This window comes from Dromiciops gliroides, chromosome 1 (genome assembly GCF_019393635.1).
Source record: "Dromiciops gliroides isolate mDroGli1 chromosome 1, mDroGli1.pri, whole genome shotgun sequence".
NCBI classification, from domain to species: domain Eukaryota; kingdom Metazoa; phylum Chordata; class Mammalia; order Microbiotheria; family Microbiotheriidae; genus Dromiciops; species Dromiciops gliroides.
In genome coordinates, this window is record NC_057861.1 from 4,843,911 (window position 1) to 4,860,691 (window position 16,781).

The window sequence follows — 16,781 nt, forward strand, 5'->3', positions numbered from 1 at the left end:
AAAGACATTTGCAAAAATATGTTGCGCAATTACTCTCCTCACTAATTATTTTTGTGTGTTGGAAAATGTAGTTGTTTTTCATCAAAATTGGTTATTTGTGTGAACACGTGATGGGTCCTGGTTGTTCTAAAAGGAATGAATAAAATATGGATTTTCAATTTGATCAGTTTTCATTTTTATTATGGTAAATATCAATAGAGCCAAGTCACAGAAGCAAAAGTTCTTTAGGATCATCAATAATTTGTTCATACTTCTGTGCGTGTTATATTTCTATCCAGCCATGTTCTTAGTAGTTCCTCTGCCAATCGTTTTTGTTTGTTTGTTTTTTTAGTGAGGCAATTGGGGTTAAGTGACTTGCCCAGGGTCACACAGCTAGTAAGTGTTAAGTGTCCGAGGCAGGATTTGAACTCAGGTCCTCCTGACTCCAGGGCCGGTGCTCTATCCACTGCCACCTAGCTGCCCCCAATCATTGTTTTTAATAAACATTTTTATTCCTAGTTTCGGGTTTCAATTTTTATCCCTCCTTCTTTCCCTCCCTCCCCTCCCCCCTCCCTGAGGCAGTATGCAATCAGATATGGGTTATACATGTACGATTATGTAAAACATGACTATATTAGTCATTTTATATAAGAAAAATTGAATAAAAGAAAAAAATGAAAGAAAGTGAAAAATCGCCTTCTTCAGTCTGTGTTCCATCAATATCAGTTCTTGGGGCAGCTAGGTGGCGCAGTGGATAGATCACTGGCCCTGGATTCAGGAGTACCCGAGTTCAAATCCGGCCTCAGACACTTGACACTTACTAGCTGTGTGACCCTGGGCAAGTCACTTAACCCCCATTGCCTAGCAAAAATATATATATATATATATATATATATATATATATATATATATATCAGTTCTTTCTTTGGAGGTGGATGGTATGTTTCATCAATAGTCCTTTGGGATTGTCTTGGATCATTGTATTGCTGAGAAGAGTTAAGTCATTCACAGCTCTTCATCAAACTGCATTGCTGTCTCTGTGCAGTGTTCTGGTTCTGCTCACTTCACAATACATCAGTTCATACAAGTCTTTCCAGGCCTTTCTGAAGTCATCCTGCTTGTCATTTCTTAGAGCACAATAATATTCCATCACCATCATATACCACTGCTTGTTTAGCCATCTTCCAATGGATAGGCATTCCTTTGATTTCCAATTCTTAGCCACCACAAAAAGAGCTGCCAGAAATATTTTTGTACAGATAGGTCTTTTTCTCTCTCTTTTTTTGGGGAATCATTAATAATTTTTAAGAATATAAAGGGATGGGGCAGCTAGGTGGCGCAGTGGATAGAGCACTGGCCCTGGGGTCAGGAGTACCTGAGTTCAAATCCGGCCTCAGATACTTAACACTTACTAGCTGTGTGACCCTGGGCAAGTCAGTTAACCCCAATTGCCTCACTAAAAAAAAAAAAAAAGAATATAAAGGGATCCTGAAACCAAAAAGTTTGAGAACTGTTGGGCTAGATGATTTAAAAGGCCCTCCCAGCCCTGACCTTCCCTGTTCTAAGTAGACAACACCCCCAGCCCTGACATGCCCTGTTCTAGGGCCCCTCCCAGCCCTGACTTTCTCTGTTCTAAAGCCCCTTCCAGCTCTAACATTCCCTTTTCTAAGGCCCCTCCCAGCTCAAATATTCCCTCTTCTAAGGCCCTTCCCCTCACCCCCCAGCCCAGACATTGCACATTCTAAGCCCTCCCCCTCGCCCCCCAGCCTTCCCTGTTCTAGGGTCCCTTCCAGCGCAGACATTCCCTGTTCTAAGGTTTCTACCCCAACCGGTGGTGACCCTCCAGGCCTTTGTCTGTCTGCAAATCCCACAAGTATTTACTTTCTCTGGGATCCCGGACTGATCCCCGGACAGATGAGACAAGGCTGCTTTCTGAACCTGTGGTTTCTTTTCTCCTCCAGATTTCTTCTCTTAAGTAAACATGTCTGCTTCCTTTTTCCTGACTGAATGTGGTTTTTTTCCTCTCTCCCTTTTCTTTGACAGAGCCCTCCCTTGACCAGCCAGAAGTCCTCCGGATTGAAGGCCAGCGGAGGGAAATCATTGATTCTCCAGCATCCCCCGGGAGGGAAAAGTCAATTGGGAAAGGTATTGTCTGCTTCTGCTTAATTCCCCAGCAGGGCCCCTCCCTTCCTGTGGCTCTGGCCCTGGCCACCACAGTCCTTCTCCCTCCTCCCCCTCAGCTGCCCAGGGCTGCACACCCCCCCGCCCGCGGCATTCATTAGGCTGTGGTACCAGGGGCACTGGAGCAAACGCCCAGGGTCCTCACTGTTCTTACTGCAGGAGTAAACAAGCCCTCCTGACCCTGGGAAGGAGGGGGGACAGGGCCGAAGGTTGGGGCTGAGCTGCATTGGCTGGCCTCAGAAACACCACCGGGCATTGGGATCTGGTGCCAGCCATGCTCAGCTGCTGGGGCAGGGGGGCGGGGGTCTATGGGAAGCAGCCAAACAGCCGCACATTTGAGTGCCAGACCCAGGGATGCAGGCACCGGGAGGATGGATAGAAGGGTGAGGGCATTCTCACCTGTTGTTTTTCTAAACAGGGCCATAGAGGGCAAGTGTAGACACATCCAGCTTTTAAATGTGTGGGGAAGATTCACTTCCCCAAGCTTCAGGTTTCAGAGTCATCCTGAGATGGGTGATTGAGGAAAGTGTTGGTAAAAGTGTTTCTTACGGCTTCTTGTGGGAAACTGGGGGGGGGGGGGCATGGTCTGGGAAAAGCTTCCTGGACAGACTCCCTCATAACTAGGGCCTTCACTGGCCGGATCCTCTGAGTAAAGCCAAGAAGGAGGCAATTCACTTGGAGAAATGGCTACCCAACACGTTCTCTGTTTAAGGAGTTTGAGTCCTTGGGGACTTGACTTCTCAGGGAGCTTGAATTCTGTCAGGGGGGTTGTCCTCAGTTTCCCTGTTTATAAAATGAAGGATTGGAGTCGATGATCTCTAAGGTTCCAGTTCAGGACTCTGTATGTCCTGGCCAAGGTCAGGTGGAGAACATGAGTCGTCTAAATAAGAAATCTGGTACCAGGATGTGGTACCCACGTGATCTCCCCGCTTCCTCATGGTTATTAGTACTCTCTACCTCCTCCTCAAATTAGCATTCATTCGCCTGTTTACATGTTGTGTCCGAATGTAAGCTTCTTGAGGGCAGGCACTGGTTGGGGGTTTTTGTTTGTTTTCCTTTTAGCTCAGTATCCCACATCTTTCTTCCTTTGGACCCTTGATTTCATTAGTTTGGGGAATGCGGAAGCTCCCCCCACAGATTCAGGTCAGCAATTGTTCGGCAGCTTAGGGAGTGATTTCTTGGGGACACTGAGAAGTTAGGTCACTTGCCCAGGGTCCCTCAGGCAATATGCGGCAGAGGGGGGACTTGAATTGGAATCTTGACTCCTGCTCTCTTCTCACTGTGGTAGGCTGCCTCGGTGGCCTGGTGCAAAGTAGGTGCTTAATCCCTGCCTCTTGACTTGGATGAGCTTGTGTGGCCCTTGGAACGATCTCTGTGGTCAGACGTTGGTGGTGATGACTCTTCCCATTTCCACGTTCACAAGCACAGGCCCTCTGTGGTTTGAAATAGAGTGTATAGGGGGCAGCCAGGTGGTGCAGTGGATAGAGCACCGGCCCCGAATTCCAGAGGACCTGAGTTCAAATCCGGCTTCAGACACTTGACACTTACTAGCTATGTGACCCTGGGCAAGTCACTTAACCCCAATTGCCTAAATAAATAAATAAAATAGAGAGTATAGCTTTGAGCAAAGATTGGGAGGCTCCCCACGGGGGTAGCCAGGGGAAATGCCTGTTGGTGGGAGATGGAATGTCTTGTGTGAGGAACAGACAGGAAGCCAGTGTTACTGGATCCAAGAGTTACACGGGGCCAATAAGGTGGAACTAAACTGGAAAAGTAGGAGAGAGCCAGGCTGTGAAGGCCTTTCAGAGGCAAACAAAGGATTTTCCATTTGATCTTGGAGGTACTAGGGAGCCAAAGGAGGTTATTGATATGGGATGGGGAGGAGACAAGATGATCAGATGGGCCTGGAGGCAGATTAAGGGCCTCCAGTTTGAAGAGGGAGGGGCTCATCACCAGGGCACTGACCACCAGAGGAAGATGTTTTTGGCCACAGAAGCCCACCATGTCTGGAAGCAATTGAAATAGGAATTGGGCCTGGCCTGTCATCCAGCCAAGGCAGGCCTCCCTTCTGGAGCATCCCTGACAGAGGGATATCTAGCCTCGGCTTGCACACTTCCAATGACAGGGAACTCATTACTCTCAAGAAACCCATTTTATTTTTGTATAGCTCTCACTATCAACAATTTCTTCCCTGTAGCACAAATCTGTGTCCCTGAAACTTCTACTCACTGGTCCCAATTCTCCTTCTGGGTCCAGTCAGAACCACCCTAATCCTTCTTCCACGGAACAGCCCTTCAAATATCTGAAGGCCACATGTGTATTTATCTGCTCCATCCCAATCTGCCCTTCCCTGAGGTCAGCATTCTCAGTTCCTTCAAACATTCTTCACATGAATTCAAGTTTTTTCTTTTAAATTTAATATTTTTTTCTTCCCTAATTACAGGGATGCAAAACAATTCTCTCCAAATCATCCTGAGGGTAAAGACTGTTTCCTTTTGGTCAGAGGTGGCTAGCTAGCCCTGTGGATAGAACATGAAACCTTGAGGCAAGAAGGCAGGAAGAGCTGAATAAAATCTGACTCCAGACATTCACCCAGTAATTGTGTGACTCTGAGAAAGTCACTTAATTTGCCTCACCCCTACCCCTTCTTCCTTTCCCCCCTTTCATATATCACAGCTTCCCTTGGAAATGAAAAGTTAGGGTAGCTAGGTGGCTCAGTGGATAAAGCACTGGCCCTGGATTCAGGAGGACCTGAGTTCAAATCTAGCCTCAGACACTTGACACTTACTAGCTGTGTGACCCTGGGCAAGTCACTTGACCCCCATTGCCCCACAAAAAAAAAAAAAGAAATGAAAAGTTATATGACATTAAATTTCTTCAGACACTCACAAAGACACCACTTAACTTCTTTCTACCTCAATTTCCTCATCTGTAAAGTGGATATAATAGTAACACCTACCTCCCTATGTTGTTGTGAGGAGACAATAAGTTATTATTTGTAAAGCACTATATAGATGCTATTATTATTTTTTTTGTGAGGCATTTGGGGTTAAGTGATTTGCCCAAGGTCACACAGCTAGTAAGTGTCAAGTGTCTGAGGCTGGATTTGAACTCAGGTCCTCCTGAATCCAGGGCCAGTACTCTATCCACTGTGCCACCTAGCTGACCCCGTAGATGCTATTATTATTGATCTTTCTATCCTGCCTGATACTTAACAAATACTTGTTGATCAATTTATCTGGTCACCCTGCCCCAGCCTGCTCTGCTTTGACCACCATCTCTCTTCAGATGCAGGACTCAGAGCTGAGCACAGGAGTGACCCAACCAGGGCAGAGAATGACCATTACCTAAGAGCTATCATAGGCCCTTTCCAATGTCACCTGCCCCTTAGAAAGCTCAGACCCTGAGAGAGGAGAAACAGAAGGGAGAGAGCTTCCTGGGAGGCCGGAAGGTCTGAGGAAGGTCACACCTTATGGACATCCTCAGGGTAAGGAATGAGTTTCCATGGAATACCCCCGTGGCCTGAAATTGGAAGCAAAGTTGAAGATGGGTCCCCAGAGTTGGGGTTGGCAGGAAAGGAGGGAGAAGGAAAGGACAATTGCCTTTTCAAGTGATGGTCAAGTCAAGTCAACAAGCATTTATTAAGCACCTTCTATATACCATGCACTGTGCTAAGGGCTGGAAATACAAAGAAAGGTAAAAGATAGGTCCTGCCCTCAAGATGCTCACAGTATAATGGGGAGACAACATGCAGAGAACTAGGCATAGAGAAGAAGCAAGAGACAAAATTAAATGGAGATAATCTACAGAGGAAGGTGGAGATCTGTGGGCAATTCTAGCCCTAGAGGCAGCCAGGTTAACAGTAGGTAGAAACGGGGCAGCTAGGTGGCACAGTGGATAGAGCACTGGCCCTGGAGTCAGGAGGACCTGAGTTCAAATCCAGCCTCAGATACTTAACACTTACTAGCTGTGTGACCCTAGGCAAGTCACTTAACCCCAATTGCCTCACCAAAAAACAGTAGATAGAAACAACAAAACAAAACAAACAAACAAAAACAGTAGAGAGCTCTGGACCTGAAGTCAGAAAACCTGAGTTCCAATCCAGCTTCAGATACTTACTAGGGAAGGCACTTAACCCTATCTAAGTAGGGCTTATTAATTCATGCTGACTCCAATGGCTGGGCCTGGCCACAGACCAGGGAGAGGATGGACGATGGGCAGAGATTCTGGATGGGTAGTGTTTGCTCCAACTTTAGGAAGCCATCAGTAGCAGAGGCATTAGTCCAGAAGAGTGTGGGAGGACTCAGGTGTAGACAAGGGGTGAGTCAGCTCAGGGGGCGGGAGTGCAGATAAAGACTTTCAGTGGGCCAGAAAAACATAGCAGCGATGCTGATTATCTGAGCACCTGCCAACCCTTAGGTCCCTCACCCTGCAACATGAGCTCCTGGCTTTTCAACATTGTTGTTGCCTCCTTGGAGCTGATTCATCGATACGTTTCAATGGCCACTGAGGAGAGGCCAAGGTCAGGACCTGGGGAAAGGCTTTCTCTTTCTCCATTGTAGCCTGAAAAATGCTGTGAGTATCAGCAGGTGCTGACAATAGCTCTCAGAGGCCAAGGTCACGTCATGAGCAAAGCCTGAAAAATGCGATGAGAACCCGCAGGCGCTGATTGTTCTCAGAGGCCAAGTTTGGGGCCCAAAGAAAAAATCCTTGGGTTTTCTTGGTATAACATAAAAAATGCCCAATAGCCCATCAGAGAAAGAGGTAAAGAGACCCTAATGGCCGGTCTCCTTGTTTTCAGTTTATTGGCTTGTAGAGTAGAGATTTAATCGCACCTTCCACTTTGGGGACATTACTACTCTGGTGATGGCCTTCCTAATGGGGAGAGTTGTAATGCTAGTTCATATAGCTGAGCAGAATTCCACAGGGCCACTAATAAACCTACTTTCTGGCCTTCTAGTGTCACCATTCAAGGTCTGGGTAATCTTGCCCAGGGGCCTGTGCCCAAGAAGTATCTTGTGCTGTCCAGCCAAGTTGCTGGAGTCACTTCTGGGAGGTTGAAGAAGGCCTAGAAAGTGTTATTATTTCATGAAGCCTTTCTCCAGGGCTGAGGGAGTGCTTAAGAAAGGAGCTTATTTAAAAAAAAAGAAAAGAAAAAAGAAAGATGCTTATTTCCACTCAACTGATATTCTTGAAAGGAGGGATAGATTGTCGGGGCTTGTCTTTTCACACCAGCGTCCTCCACAACTATATTACTCCCCTACACACAGCGGGGTTTCCTTCAGGAGGCGAACAGTAGGTTCTGTTTCCTCTTTGCCTTCTGGGTCTAAAAGATCTGAGCAGTTGTTTTTTTTTTAAGATTTCTTGAAATATGCTTTTTAGGCTCTCTCCTCTTCTCTCTCTGTCTCTGTCTCTTTGTGTCTCTCTGTGTTTCTTCCCTCTTCCTTCTTCTCTCTCTCTTTCTCTCTGTGTTTCTCTGTCTCCGTCTCTCTCTCTCCCCTCTTCTCCCTCTCCTTCTCTCTCTCTGTCTCTCTGTCTTGCTCTCTCTCTCTGTCTCTCTCTCTTTCTCTCTCTGTCTGTCTCTTCCCTCTTCTCTCTTTCTGTCTCTCTCTCTGTCATAGTAGTAGTAGTCAGGTAGTCTAATGATTGTTAAATTATTTTTTTTCCTGAAATCTGACAAAGGTGCCAACTGACACTGGTTATGGCATCCTTTACAAGGTCAAGGTACTCCAGTGTGGGTCTGGGGGTGTCTCAGTATGGGTTTGTGACCTCCTTTTGCCACAGCACACAGCTTCTCCTTGGTCTCCTGGAGTGCTCTGCATGGTGAACTATCCAGGGTCACCCAGCTAGTCAAGGGTGTAAGGCAGGATTCACACTTGGTTTTCCTGACTCTGTTCTGTGCTATCCATACTGGGCCAGCTTAGAGACATTCTGGCCAGATTGCAACACTTAATAGGACCTGGATGACCTTGGATGAGGCCCTTTCTCTCTGTGACCCCCAGAGGCTGAGCATTCAGGGACTTTTCTTCCTAAAGAATGGGGACTTCCTGAACCAGGTTCCTCCTGGAGAAATACAAGGATCCCTCTTTTGGCCCCTTCGATCCAGGAACCATGAAGGGACCCCATGGCTTGGGGACGTAAGGGAGAGTTGTGCCCCCCCCCTTCCCTGAAAGCTTACAGTGAGTGATTCAAATAGCGCAGGTTCAGTGGGACGCGCTGTTGCTTGTTCAGCAGCAACAAAATATGATTGTTTCCTGGGAGATGTTTATGGGCCATTTGAATGCTTTATGTGTTTTCTATATCAGCTTATGAGTTCCTTTGAGTCCTTTGCATCTTTCTGCATTTCCTGTGGGGTGAGACAAAGCCTGTCCTACCTGGTACATCTTTATTACCTTGAGTGCTTGTATGGGAGTTTAAGGACCCTTTTACGTACATTTAGAGTATACCCTAGCACAAACTTCAGGTCGGGGTAACTCGCCAAAGAAAGAATGTTGAGAGAGAGAGAGAGAGAGGTGGGGGGAAGAGAATATTGATCCTTTTAGTTCTAGCCCCCAGGAGGAAGGGAACATTTTGGAAACACCTACTATGTGCTAGGCACTGTGCCGGGTGCTTTGTCAATATTATTTCATTTCATCTTCACAATCTTTGGGAGGTAGGCGCTATCATTGCCCCTATTTTACAGATGAGGAAACTGAGGCAAACACAGGTGAAATGACTTGTGCAGGCTAGGCAGTGTCTGAGGCCAGATTACGAGGAATTCCCCTAATATCTATCCCACTCCATTCCCATCTAAATCAGGTCTGGCCAGGACCTTCCAACTGTGAGATCCCGTGATTCTTTTACCTATGTAGCCATCTCTCAAGCATCCGACCATATGAACTGGTTTCCTTCTTTGTAAGAGGAGGTGATTGGAGCCCTTTCCTGGGCTGACATTATATGGACACGGTCCCTGACCCTATTCCCATGTTCTGTGACTCAGCCTTGGCCTCACTCTCCAGGCATCCTTGGCCTCCCTGACCCAGCCTTCCTCAGGCTGGCCTGCTCCATTGCCTGCTCAACCTTTGTTGACTGTAGCTGCTGGTGTCGGAACACATTCGGGTTATAATGGATTGATGCCCGTGGCAGAGAGGCTGGTACCATTTCTCTCTTCAGATTAGAGATTGTGGATCCAAATCTTCCCTCTAGGCTTAACAATGAAATTAAGGACAAAAAATTTGGATTCTCTGCTCCAGAGACAGAGGAACAGTCTGATACTCCCTAGGCCACCTTGGGCAACAGTTTCCTTCTCTGTTAAAGGAGAGGGTTGGACTAGATGGCATCTGAGGTCCCTTTGAACTCTCAGGCTGTGAACCCTTGAGCTCCCTTCTCTTGGAAGCAGGAACTCCCCCAGGCAGAACCTTCCAAGAGAGAAGGTTCCAACCATCTCAGGCCAGTCAGGAGAAGGACTGTTTTATGGCAGCATAACTTCAGTACCAGACTCTCACACCACACACAGGCTCAGAGGTGCTTTCCCCAGAAAGTCCCACTTAGAGATTTCTCTGGGACTGATCTCACTGGGGTCTGCACAGTGGCCTCGCCTCCCTTTCCTGTGGACCAAGCCTCATTAAGCTGTCATCCAGCTTTAGGAAGTACCATTTCTTTTTTTTTTTAATTAATAAAGTATTTTTTTCCATTACATGTAAAGATAGTTCTCAACTTTTGTTTATACAAGCTTTACAATTTCAGATTTTTCTCCCTCCCTCCCCCCTCCCCTAGATAGCAGGTAATCTGATATAGGTTTTATATATATATATATATATATATATATATATACATATATATATACATATATATATATATATATACACATGATAACATTAAACATATTTCTGCATTAGTCATGTTATAAGAGAAGAATCAGAGCACTGATGAAAAACCTCAAAATAGAAAAAAACAGCAGCACCAAAAACAAAAGAAATAGTATGGTTCATTTAGCATCTATACTCCGCAGTTCTTTTTTTTTTTTCCTTGGATTTGGAGATCCTCTTCCATCACGAGTCCCCTGGAACTCTTCTGTGCCCTTGCATTGGTGAGAAGAATATAGTCCATCACAGTAGGTCAACAGTCAATGTTGATGATAAGGAAGGACCATTTCTGAAAACATGAAAAGGGGGGAAAGACCGCCTGCCACCAAATCTATTTAGTCCCCAATTATTCTTATTTCAATACTCCAAAGAGCCATGGTTTTATGGTTTATAGATTTAGAGCTAGAAGGGACTTCAGAAGCCATCTGGTCCCTCAATTTACAGAGGAGGAAACTGGGCACAGGGAAGGGAAGTGACTTGTCTAAGGTCACACAAAATATCAGAAGTAGATCTAGAATCTAAGATGTCTGACTCCAGCGCCAGAGCTCTTTCCACTGTGACCCACCATTCAGTTCCTGTGGGCTGATGTAGAAATTGTCTCTCCTCAACCGGGCCTCAGCAGATGATTTCATCAGTGAGTCTGACCCATCACAGTGATAACAAAATAACCCTAGTTAGGAAGTCTTTCCCACCTGTTAGGATGGACCAGCACTATCTCATAGGCTTTGCTCCACCACACCACGGCCAAGTGTTAGCAGAGGTCCTTCGTAAAGGCTCAGCTGTCACAGAGAAGATCATCCCCACTTCTTGGAATCCTGATGGCTTCACTGGGGAGTGTCAAAGCCGGACCTGGGCTTGGAAGATGAAAATTCATAGCTGCATCTACCTGTGTGCGTAATTTCTATATTTAGTACCAATTAACTTCTCATCATTAGGAGAAGTCATTTGACACATCTGCTGAGGAGATCAGGTATTCACCGGTGTGTGGTTTGCTCCAAGGGAAGTGTAAAATTGACAACAGCTTCTTCTTCCCCAGCCTCCAGCCCGATGCTTCAAGATCACTGGGGCGTTTTTGATTTGGTTTTATGTCCTATACTTGGCTCCGGTGACTTGATGGGGTCATTATTGGGCAGTGGCTTCATTAGGGATCTTCATGCACTGATGGCCCCTGCCTCATTCTGGATTCTTGGAAACCCTCCAGCTCATACCCACTCCTGTGGGTGGACCCGCTAGTGCCCAATGATCCTGGGATTTGGCAGGGGGCCGGTGAGGCAGCAGGGTCAACATGCCAACCAGAAAAAGGCATCTAAGCCTTCAGGATAAAAGGTGCCTCTGGGTAGAGGGCAGCAGAAGGAAACAAGCAAGCTTTGGGAAGTCCCAGGAGAATGGAGGAATGGTGGGAGAAGTTGTTTAGGCAGGCACATATGGGGTGGGCTGGTGTTTGGGGAGTAGACTTGAGGAAGACCAAGTTCACCCTCCCTACACCGTGGGCCCTCCTCCATGAGCATCAACCACTAGTGTTGGGACAGAGAATTAACTCTTTCATGGTGGACTCCCTTGGTTTGAGTCCAGTGGCCAGCCCACCATCACTCCCGTGGGTAGAAATGCCCCCTCAATGACTCTGGTAACTTAGCTGATTGTCACATCTCTCCCCACCTAGAGTCTTGTCTTCTCTGCCCTAGGCAACAATTATCTTTCCTCCTCCCTGGAGGCTTCCCCACTGGCACCAGCAACCCTGCCTCGGGCAGCACATGACACTCAGCCCCTTGTGGAGTGGCACAAGCTAGGCGGGCACCTTTCTTGGGGTGAGACATAGGGGAAGGGAATCATCTCCAAGATGAGCCATTGGGAGCCTTCCCTTTGCCCCTGCCTCTTGGCTGGAGACTGTGGCCAGACCTAGTGATTTACTACAAACATTTTGCTCACAGTTTAGAAATGGCCTCAGGCTGTGATAATAATGATGTTGTTTTTAAATAGTCCTCCCTCCACTTCACCCCCTCCCCTTCACACACAATTGATGTTACTTCTGAACTGGGGTTGTAGGAAGGCTTGGGTCAACTACGGGTCTAATTGATCCAAATTTGTTTTAATTGCCCGAGGCGCCATTGTTCTCCATCCTGGGCCCCCAGCGTGTCAGTATTTAATTCTCAGTGTCAGCCACAGAGATTTGGGTAATAAAAAGCTCTCTAGCCCTAAGTACCCAACTGGAAAGATTGGATAAAGCTGTATTACTGCCTGTGAGTGGAAAGTGAGGGACTGCTGGCCCGAGGGGAGAGGAGGAGGGTTCCATTGACCAGATTTCCAGCCCATCCCCTAAGCAGGGTCAGGGGGAAGAGGACAGGGGCAAGCTTTCCTCTGACCGCCCTGGCTGACTCTTCCCTGGGCATATGGAAAAGGGGCTCTGGTTGGCAAACTCCTCTGGCCTGAACTTTCTCCATCTGCCTCCCTTTAAAGCAGGGGTTCTCCACCAGAGACCCATGAACTTGGGTTTGTTTGGGGTTTTTTTAGTATATATTTTGAAAACTGTATTTCCCAATAATTAGCTTCCTTTTGTAATCTTATTTATTTTATGCATTTAAAAATATTATTCTGAAAAGAAGTTCATGGGCTTCATGAAATTGCCAAAAGAGTACCAGACAGAGGATTGCTTTAAAGGGGGCTGTTTTTACAGAAATGCTTAAGTAATTCCGGAACTGAGGAGTTAACAGGCATATCAACTAATACTTATTGATCAGCTGCCCTGTGTCAAAAGTGTGGGGGAGGAAGGAGAGGGGAATGCCATTCAAAGAATTTATTTATTCATCATCTTCCCACCACCCCCAACTCCAGGTTTAGATACAATAAAACAGGAACTGGTGTTAGCACACCAGGGTTGGCAGTGCAGCAGCTGGTGTTAGCACACCATGGGGTGGCAGTGCAGCAGAGTCAATGGCACACAAAGGTGGTAGGAGGTATGGGGGTTTCTACCAAGACATTGCCTGCATTTCCACCTCTGCCAAACTTTTGTGCAGGCATTAGGCTATAAGCTCCCTTAGAGCAGGGACTGGTTGACTTTTTTTTGTTGTATCCCCTAGGCCTAGCACAACGCCTACACATATCAGGTGCCTAATGTGATTGCTTGTTGAACTGAAAATGATGAGATGCTTTCTGGAATAGAGTGCTGGGCTTGGAGTCGGGAAGATCTGAGTTCAAATCTGGATGGCTATGTGACCCTGGGCATGTCACTTCACCTCTGTCTCCCTCGGTTTCCCCAATTGTAAAATGAGGATAACAATACCACCTACCTTGCAGAATTGTTGTGAAGATCAAGTGAGATAATATTTGAAAAACACCTAATACAATACCTGGGTTAGTAGGTGCTTAATCAATGCTTGGGCTCCCACCCTTGGCCAGAGTTATCTAACCTCCTTGAGCCTTAGTATTTGCATCAGTAAAATGAGCAGCCTGAACTAAAAGCCCTCTAGGGTCCCTACTAGACCCATTAAATCTATGATCCCAACTTGGAGACTGAAGAGAACTAGAGATCATCTCTTCCACTGTACCTCCTCAGGCTCTAGTTGGGGAGGGAAAGGATTTCCCAGGGACAGCCGCCAGGAAGCAGCCAGACCGGGAGGCAGATTCAGGTCCCCGCCACCTGCCCCATGCGCCAGTCTTTCTGTTTGGTTTTTTCCATTCTCAACAACAGCCTTCTCTCTGCAGGGCCACCCTTCACATCTGAAACTGGGAGGAGAACTGATATGTTTAAATCTTAGCCTTAAATCGCTCATCTTTCAGAAAGTGAGGTTTTTGTTGTTTTTGATCTGGGAAATTACCTTGAATCCCTAATAAAAAGACAGGTAAAGAAACCAAAGCAATGGGGATTTTGAGGTGGATAGAGTGGAAAGGCTCAGAGCTCTCTCTGGGGTTCAAGGATTGACCAGGGGGAAGCTTAATCAGATTTTTAAACCAACTTGTGCAAAGGAGCAGGCCTCTGTGGGAACAGTGATGGCTTGGGGCTGACGTAGAGGGGCGGAGGTGAGTGGCATGTTAATGAAGTGGGCTAGAGGGGACCAGAATGGGAGGTGTGGGGGTGTTAACATCACCGAGGAGAGTGTGAAATCCCAGCTAAGAAAAGAAGGGAGAGAGAGGAAGAAAATCATCACACTGGTCTGCGTCTCGGCCTGCTTCCGCCTAATACCACCTGTCCAGAGAGGCTGCAGCGGGCTTTGGGGCCAACTGATGGACGGAGCCCCCTTGCCCACCTTGGCTCACCGATCCAAGCCCTGACTGTTCTGCTGAGCAGAGCTGTGGCCCAAGGATTGGTACAGATGGGGCAAAATAGAATTAAACAATCTCGGGGTATAGAAAATGTTGAAAATAGCAAGACTTCTGGGATCTGTGAATATTAGGAGTGGGAGGGGTCCCAGGGACCACCTAGTCCAACCACTCCCTAAAGCAGGAGCCTTTTCTACTTCACCACTGAAATGTTTGTCTAGCCCCCCCTTCAAGACCCCCAGGATAGGGGACTGAGGGAAGAAGCCTACTATGTGCCAGCCATATTTTATAATTGTTATCCCATTTGATCCTCACAAAAACCCTGAGAGGTAGGTGCTATTGTTATCTTCATTTTATAGTTGGGGAAACTGAGGCAAACAGTTGTAAATGACCATCCTAGGGTCACACAGCTAATGAGTGGCTAAGACGGATTTGAACTTGGGTCTTCCTGAGTGCTTCCTCAGACACTCAGACAAATTGAAGGCTTCATAAAAACCTCTGACAAGTCAGTCTCTATATGAAGCAGCACGAATACCTCCAGGCCCCACACTTTAGGAGGGACGTGGGCAAGTTGGAACTTGCGGATGGGGAGGGAGCCGGCACGCTCAGCCTGGAGAAGCAAAGACTCGGGGGTTGATGGCTATCTTGGAGTATTTGGAGAGTGTCTTCGGAGGAGAGGTCGGGCTTCTCCCTGGCCCCCAAAGACTGAGAACAAAGACCAGAGAAAGGCAGGTTTGGGCTCAGGGTAAGCAAAAGCTTCCCAACAAAGCTGCCCCAAAGTGTCCTGCCATGGGAGGGGGCCTAGAGGCAGCTCACACCGGCTTACAGTGCCAGGACTTAAGAAGGCGATGGGGGAAGTGTGACTAATGCAGTTCCAGCTTCAGGGTGTGTCTTGCGTACATTCCACCATGGCCCCTGGGTTGCTGAACATCTACCAGCCCATGGGAGGAGGGGCTGGGAACAAACTCCCCATCCTTGAACATCTTCAAAGAGAAGCTGGAACAGCTTCCAGGGTTGTTGTCACTCAGCCTCCAGGACCTCAGGCATCAATGAGGAGGGGGAGGGTTGGCTTCCAAGGCCCCACCTCGTGCACCCAGCAAACAGCGGCAGTGGATGGCCTCTGAGGGCCCCTTGGACTCTGAAAATGGAGGTGGCGGGTCTTACAGGATGAGACGGGCTGGCATTGCACCTCTGGAGTGGGGGCAGAGAGAAGGAGCTGGTGGAGGAGTGTGAGCAGAGGCAGAGGTGGCCGGGAGACCCGCCCATAGTCAGGCATGGCTAAGCGGAGCAGGGCAGGGGAGAGCCTACTGTTACCACATAAAAGTCAGAGCTCTGGGGGGCCACTGCTCCCCAGTGAGATGATCAGACCTGAGCTTTAGTGGCTGATAGAGAATGGCCTGGAGGGGGGAGAGATTGGAGGCAGGCAGAGACCCCTACCCCAGCAGCTATTTTGTTAATCTTAGTGTGAGATGATGAGGGCCGGGGCGGGGGCAGCGTCAGAGGAGAGGAGGGGCATCGCTGGGAGATGTGCAGAAGTGAAATTGACAGGCCTCGGCACCATATTGGATGTGGGGGGTGAGAGATAGTGGGGACTCCTGGATGGCTCCTAGGTTGGGAGCCTGGGGGGCTGGGAGAAGGGCGTGGCCTTCCATAGTAATAGGGAATCTGGTAGTAGGGGGAGATTTTGAGGGGAAAGATGAGTTCAGTTTTGGCCATGTTGTGTTTAAGACATCTACTGGACATCTTGTTTAAACAGCCTAAGAGTTGTTGGAAATTCGAAACTGGAGGTCAGCAGAGAGGTTAGGCGTAGCTAAGTATATTTGACATTCTATTAAGAGAGATGATTGAATTCACTAGAGCAGATGAGATCGCCAGGCTAACTAGCGTAGAGGAAGAAGAGGGCCCAGGACACCCCCAGTTGGGTGAGCGTGACCCGGATGAGGGTCCAGCAAAGGAGAGTGAGGAGCCAAATAGGTAAGAAGAGAACCTGGAGAGAGTGATGTCACTAAAACTAAGGGAGGAAAGAGGACCAAGGAGATGACAGTCACATCTGCAGAAGCTACAGAGAAGTCAAGAAGGATGAGGACAGATGTTCTGAGGGCCTTTTACCAACTTGTAAATAGAACCTGGAGTCAGGAAGACCTGAGTTCAAATTCAGCCTCAGACACTACCTGTATGACCTTGGGCAAGTCACTTAACCCTGTTTGCCTCAGTTTCCTCATCTACCTAATAAGCTAAGAAGGACATGGCAAACTACTCCGGGATCTTTGCCAAGAAAATCCCTGATGAGGCCATGAAGAGTCTCACTCAACTGAAAATCAACTGAACAGCAACAAATAATTGGAGGAGCGGGCAGCTTGGGCCTGTGCCCTGGGAGTCCTCCAATGGGGGGAAGATGTCCCAAGGCTCTGGGGCAGTGATTGTCCTGGGCAGTGCCTTCCAGGTTGGAAAAGTGGGTGTTCTCCAGTCATTCCCTAAGCGCGTTGTCCCTCCTCAGAGACTGCTCTTAGGGCCTCTGGAGAT

General features: G+C 47.7%; 1 protein-coding gene across 7 annotated transcripts in view; it reads left to right on the forward strand.

Annotated features, from left to right (window-relative positions):
• ARVCF (ARVCF delta catenin family member) overlaps nucleotides 1-16,781 on the forward strand; it is a 206,971-nt gene that overhangs the window by 53,486 nt on the left and 136,704 nt on the right. For 5 of the 7 annotated variants that reach the window (XM_043987399.1, XM_043987423.1, XM_043987414.1 and 2 more), the window contains exon 1: nucleotides 2,017-2,124. The gene's annotated coding sequence lies outside the window, so the exon portion shown is untranslated. Of the gene's footprint in view, nucleotides 1-2,016; nucleotides 2,125-16,781 lie in introns of those variants that run through there. The other 2 variants (XM_043987457.1, XM_043987449.1) reach the window with 1 other exon arrangement.